General features: G+C 47.1%; 1 pseudogene; it reads right to left on the bottom strand.

The window, feature by feature from the left end:
- Positions 1-2,008: 2,008 nt before the first annotated feature.
- Positions 2,009-2,212, bottom strand: LOC117287441 (annotated as a pseudogene).
- Positions 2,213-6,578: the final 4,366 nt, after the last annotated feature.

The following is a 6,578-nucleotide window of genomic DNA, read 5'->3' as shown; positions in this document are numbered from 1 at the left end:
TGGGAGAGAGATGGTAAGTTGCTTTGTGGGATGATCTTCAATTGGGTATGTCCCATTTTCCCCTCACAATTATCTCGGGGTGCTATGTTTTGGGGAGGAAGACCACAGGTGAAGTGTCCTCACCACATCACGTCTAGGGTGCACACAGGGAGAACTGTTGATGTTCTTCACTGGCAAAGCACTCTTTTCTTTCTCTTTCCATACCAAGCTCCTTGGAAGAAAGACCCCAGGTGCAGCCTATCCTCCAGACAGACTGACAGCAAAGCCAACTGTTGACTGCCCATCTGCCCCCTCTCACCAATTGAATGCCCTTAGTGTCACCATTCCTCGTTCCCTGGGGATGCAGCTTGGGATGGGTGCTAAGTGCAGAGGAGAGCCCGAGAGGTGGGACTGCCAGTGGAAATGGCTAATGTTGACTCTGTAGGGCTTTAAAGCAACCTTCCTGTCTCTTCTCTCTAGAGAAGTCCAGATGGACCACAGTGTGTGGAAGAGGGAGGGAGCCAGAGAGACTTGAAGACTGCCAGGGCCTGTGTACAGGTATAAGGCAAAGAGAAATAGCATCAAGGGAGATGATAGCAGAGCAGGAGCTCACAGTTGATCTTTGTGTTGTGGGACCGATAGTGGTGCTGATAGCCTCTGAGTCTATTTTCTCCCTGCTGTGACAATGGTTTTTGCTGTAATTCTAAGTGAGTCCTGTGGAGTGAGCAGGGAGGATGATGCAGATTAGGAGCCTATGGAGTAGAGAAGCTGGTGCCTGCCCAAGGTCACCAGTCACTGCCATGTGGACATTCAGCCGAGTGTCCCTTTCCTTCCTGCACAGCACATCTGTCCACCTCTTGTCAGTCTAGTGGAAGGAGCCCAGTTGTTTATTACACAAAGAGCAGCAACATTAAAGTTGGGAAGTTCCCTTCAAGTCCAAGCCTTTAAAGAACATGCCCAACAAAGCAATCCACTTAAAATGCAAATTCCACTGACACTAATAAGCAATATATATACACACGCATTTACACATGCAAACGAGCAGAATGAGTGCCGGACTTTGTTCCGCAGCTCTCTGCATAATAACTATGTTCCAGACACTCCATCAGAGTGGAGCCAGAAGGCTGTCTCCTACCTGTACTTACCAGCCTCAGTCCTTCTGGGGCACTCACCAGACTGTGGTGGCCCACCTGGCCCCCCAAAAGCCAGAGTATGACCCAAGTCCAAGGCTCCCTCTCAGCTGTGTGCTGTGCTGTGAGTCACTCCCCACCCGCACCCCAGCCTCTGGTGCCAGCCCTGCTGCTCTTCCCTTCTCTGCCTGTAGAAACCTCCCCCAATCTTCCCAGAGCAGTCAGAGAGTTCTTGCTCATCACTGGAGCCTAGATCCAGCCTGAGAGCGTGTGAGCTCTCTGTCATCCTGGACTCATCTTCAGCATTGAACCCACAGTTGCCAAAATGGATCCTCCCTTTCCAGAAGAGCTCCAAGCTCCCAGTGCCTTCTCTTTAGACTACTCCAGATTCCTAGAAGGCAGATGATGTTGGGGGATTTTACCATTGGAGTCTGCAGCCAGTGACAAGCAGCTGTTCGGAAGAAGGTGCAAAAGCCTGACAATGCTTGGGTAGCCCAGGTACTCAGCCAGCAGCAGCAAGAGAGGACCTGTACATGCACTGATCTTTCATATCAGGAGTCCCGTCCACTTACTAGCAAACTGCTTTATTTATTTGTTCATTTGTGTGGCCATTTTCAAGTGGAAATCTTTCAAATGATTTTGACACATTCAGCTGCCTTCCTAAGTGACACCGAGCTCTAAGGTTCTCAGGATAAGCATTGTTGTCAGTGGTCTGCACAGCCATGTGGATCTTCGTGGGACCTGTAGAGTTCCAGCTGTCTGGCCTCTACTCTTGAGGATCCCATGAGGCTTTTTTGTAATGTACCCCAAGGGAGTTCCTGGACGTACTGCAATGCCAGGACTATATTTTTTGCATCGGGGATCAAACTCAGATCCCTATGCTTGCAAGGCAGCATAGGAACCACTGAACTAAATCCCCGGCCCTGCCAGGGCTATTCATGGAGTGCCTGGAGCAAGCTCTTGTTCTATCTCCCGGCTCCAAAAAGCCATTTCATGTACTATCCTAAGACAGAGGAGGTACCAGATACTAAGCTGATAAGGACAGAGACTGCACTTGATCTTAGCATAAAGTGTTTTGTATCCAACACTTACCTAGAACTTTTGAGAAAGGCAACAAAAAAGCATGCAGTGATTTCACCTGTAGCCAGAATTATATACATCAGCATATAGGAAGTTATCACTTGGTGATGGTTCGGGGTCTGTTTTATGTTATCAAGAAATTCTTTTCTGTCACATGCATTTAAATGTCAGCATGGTATTTCATATGACACACCCCAGCTTGTTGAACTTCCGTCCCACTAGGTTGTTTCTCTGTTGTTTATTGGCTATAAATAGTGCTCTGAGCACTTTGGGAAGCTAAGATAGGAAGATCTCGAGTTTGAGCCCAGCCTGGGCATCTTAGTGACTTAGCAAGGTCCTGTCTCAAACAACAAACAAACAAACCATAAAAGGGGCAGGGATAGAGTTCAGTGCAGATAGTCCCAGTAGTGCAATAATGATGATGATGCCCTGATAAATGTCCTTCACACGCTTCTATAAACTCTTCACTTACTCAGGAACGTCATTGTGAGTGAGCCTGTTGGTTAAAGGGCACACTTCTGCCTGTGTTTGGACCCATTTCAAATTACCCTCTGGCACACTTGTACTGATTTGCACATCCACCAGTGGTGTCTGAGACTCTAGTGTCTAAAAGCTTATACCCCACCCATCTGGCCCCAAGCAGAGTGTGGCAGAAGTGGTGGTGTCCCCAACTCCCAGTGTACCATGTCTGTGCTCCGCTTTCCAGACCTGCAGCTCCAGGCACACAGCAGACTCCCAATAAATATCCGTGGCTTATTGAGTGAGAGCACCTTCTCCCAGCCCCAGCCCCAGCCCAACTCCTGGCACTCCTGGAACCGCTGTCCTCCTTCCCCAGCAGAGGCAGATAATAGATGGCCAGGAGTCCGCCTTGGCCTCTTCTCCCTGTGTGATGAGAGGCCCGATAAATGTGAAGCGAGCGGCAATATTTCCTGAGAGCAGAAAGTGGCAGAATCCATCACTCTACCCCATGGTCCCTGCAGACCAGGCACAGAGCTGTCCGTGAGCTGGGGAGAGGCAGGGGGAGCAGGGCCGGGGCTGGGGAGAAGGTGGGAGCAGGACAGGATGCTAGGCAAACTCAGTCCCCAGCCACTGATCAGGAATTGGACTTGTAGCTGCCTGGGGTAAAGCTAAAAATGGAATTTTCTGCACCATCAATTCCTGGCTTAATGCACTCACCAGGCAGGGCTGGAGTGGGCACTGTAGAAAGGCCAAAGAGGGAAGGCAGGGGGAGGCCAGACAACTCCTGCCTGATGGGTGCCCAGGACAATTCACATTCAAACCTCTGGGAGTGGTTCTGGTGTTTCACGTAACTGTGCCCTCTTTTTACTCTCTCCGCCCATCCTTCTGTCCTTTGGTTCACCTTGGGTTCCCACGAGAGTTGGAAGGAGGGCTAATGGCAGATGGCTAGTGTCTGACACATCACAGCTGGAAATGCCGCTCCCGCTTTGTTGTGGTTACTATTCCTGCGGCACAAAGACTGGACTTCTTTATCCCCAGGCTGAGCCCTCCACAGAGGAGGCTGCAGTGAATGGTAAGGGTCACAGCCAGACTCCTGAGGCCAGGAGGAAGTGCATCCCATCACCTCTAACTGCTGAAGATCCTGTGCTGGTCCGTGTGGAACACTGATTGTTAACGGCCTTGTGAAAGGCTTCTCTGTATCTGGGTCCTTCAGTAAGGTACCCTAAGAGTCTCAACTTGCTCGTGTGACTTGCTGTGACCAAAGGGACAATAATAATCTTGACTCAAGCAGAGCTTGCCAAGCTCTTAGGAGTTTCCAGGATCCAGTACATGCATTTCCCTTGTATGCACGTGTTTCCACCATGAAAGCACGCCTGTGCTGGCTTGCTGGAAGGGCGTGGGAGGTTTTATGCAAAGGAGAACTAGACAGTCACAGCTCAGGTCATTTGTGTACCAGCCAACTGGCCACTGATCTCAGACGCATAGATCAGCCCCACTGATCTGCTGGTCTGCTGGTATCAGCTGGATCCAGCTGACCAGGAGATTTACTAGAAATAATAACTGGTTTTTGTTCTGAGCAACTGTGATTTGGGGTGCTTGTTATGTAGCAATCACTAACAGATACATCTCCCTTATCTGTATGTTGAAATCCATTCCAAAGAGCAGCCTGAAGGAAGGGAGTTGGGACCCTAGAAGATGTAACCTGGAAAGTCACACTGAGTCTCTGGTGTTTTTCTGTGAAGTGAGACTAGAGGTAGTCAACAAGGATTATAGGTGTCAGGATCCTCTTAAATCCCACTTATCCCCAGTATTTTAGATTTTGCTGGTTTTCATAAAGTTGCATACAGGCTCTCTATAAAGACAAAGAGACTAAGAGTCTAGAAAGTTAAAAATTATGCTTTACTTTATACCTCCTCCTACTGCTCCTCATTCTGTTTCATTCCCTGGAGGGAGCCATTGTTAACAATTAGGTGCGTATCCTGCCAGGTATTTTTCACCATACACATTCACATTCACAAATAAAGGTATGGTTTATTTCGCAGAAAGGAAACAATGATAAAGCACTGTTCTGAGGCCTGCTTCTTTTAGTTAATGGCCCCATCACAAGCCTACCTCATTCATTTTAATAGTTGCATAAGGTTTCAGGGCATGGATATTCTACAATTTAACCACCTCCCTGATAAATGTTTGGATGGGTTTAAATCCTGTTAGTAAAACTGAAACAAACTTCTCTGTGTATCACATAGGTTGTGCATGAATGGTGATAATTATGTGGGATATACACCTAAAAGTGGAACTCTTCACTTTTTTTAAGTGTTAGTTAAGAGTCTCACTAACTTTTCATTTTTGACTTATATTGCCAAACCATTCTCCAAAAAGAGGGGATGGCATAAGAATGATCATCCCTCACCAGATCTTCCTCACTGACTTTGGCTAACATCAATCTTGTAAACTTTTCGCCAACTTGTTGGGGAAACAAACACTAACTCGATTTAAGTTATTTTTATTGTGAGTGAGATTAAAATAGTTTCAGATATTTATTGGTAATTTGCATGTCTTTTTGGTGAATCGCTTATTTACATAATTTGACTATTTTTTCTATCAGCTTGTGATTACTTTCTTATTTAATACAGCAGGTCTTTATATATTCTGACTATAAACTTCTTGTCGTATGTGTCCCAAACTTTCCTAAATTCATCATGTCACTGCCTCTTAGACAACCTAATTAGGAATCCGGTACTATGGATCGTAATCCATTGTCATGCGTTGATGGTCTCTCTGTTTAACTAATGGATGTAGTGGGAAGATGGAACCCTTCAGTACAGGTAGAGAGGAGGGAATGAGAAATGCTTGGACCCTGTACTGGTCTATTTTCCACTACTATAGCAAAATATCTAGATACTGTTAAGGAAGAGATCTATTTGCTTCACAGTTCCGAAGTCCAAGGGCATGGCGCCAGCACAGCTTGGTGCTAATGAAGACTTCATGGTGAATGGTATCACAGTGAGAGGAGTAAGAGGGAGAGATGACACGAGACCGGAAGCCAGTGATTGATTTAGCCATCAAGCTCACTCTTTCACAATGACCATCTCAAGAGAGCCAGGGCCCTCAAAGACCTAATTACTTCTCAGTAGGCTCCACTTCTTAAGGCTTCCGCCACTTCTTATCATCACCACACTGGGGACGAAACTTAGGGTGCATGAACCTGTGAGGGGTGCTCTCAAACCACATCCAAACCGTACAACCCTCCTAGCAGCAGTGCTAGGAGGCTAAAGTCCTCTCTGGTATCAGCCTTAGGGATGTTATGGCTGGAGGTCAGACCCCGTGCATTTGCTCTCCCATCCCATAGCCTCTCGGCCCAGCTTTGAAGTCCACCTGCTGAGGGCCTCCTGCCTCAAGTACCTGTGGCTCTGCTTTCTGCTTCAAATCTCTCCCCAGTAAGTTTGTCCAAGCTTCATGCGGGACAGCCTAGGGTGCCGAGGAATCTAACACCTCAGAGGTACCGCTTGGCCGCTCTGGGGACAATCTCAAAGCGTGTTCTCATGATTCTCGAACAGGTCCCCGGTGAGACTGAGTTTGGATCACCTACCGCAGCCATCGCATTCTCTCCCTTCATTGCCATGCCTTCTTCACCTAGTAATTTTTATCAGCATCCAAAGGAACCAGAAACTCTGTGGACTTCATGTAACCTTGGGTGCCTTTACGTATTGCTCACATATAAGTGATTTCCTCTAGACCCAGAGTTGGAGCTGCAGTCCTTAGCTAGAAACCACTGGACCAAAGAAAATTTTCCCTTTGTCGTCTGAACATTTTGATGAAACAAATGCACAAAAACCAGATAATCAAGGGGGAAGAAAAGCACTTCAGTTGATTAACATGCACATGTACACAGGAGTCATATATGATATGCCTTTTTTTTTTTTTTTTTGT

The sequence above is a fragment of the Fukomys damarensis genome, unplaced genomic scaffold, assembly GCF_012274545.1.
Source record: "Fukomys damarensis isolate Sample0158 unplaced genomic scaffold, DMR_v1.0_HiC HiC_scaffold_23, whole genome shotgun sequence".
Taxonomy (NCBI): domain Eukaryota; kingdom Metazoa; phylum Chordata; class Mammalia; order Rodentia; family Bathyergidae; genus Fukomys; species Fukomys damarensis.
This window is presented reverse-complemented; position numbering and strand designations above follow the sequence as displayed.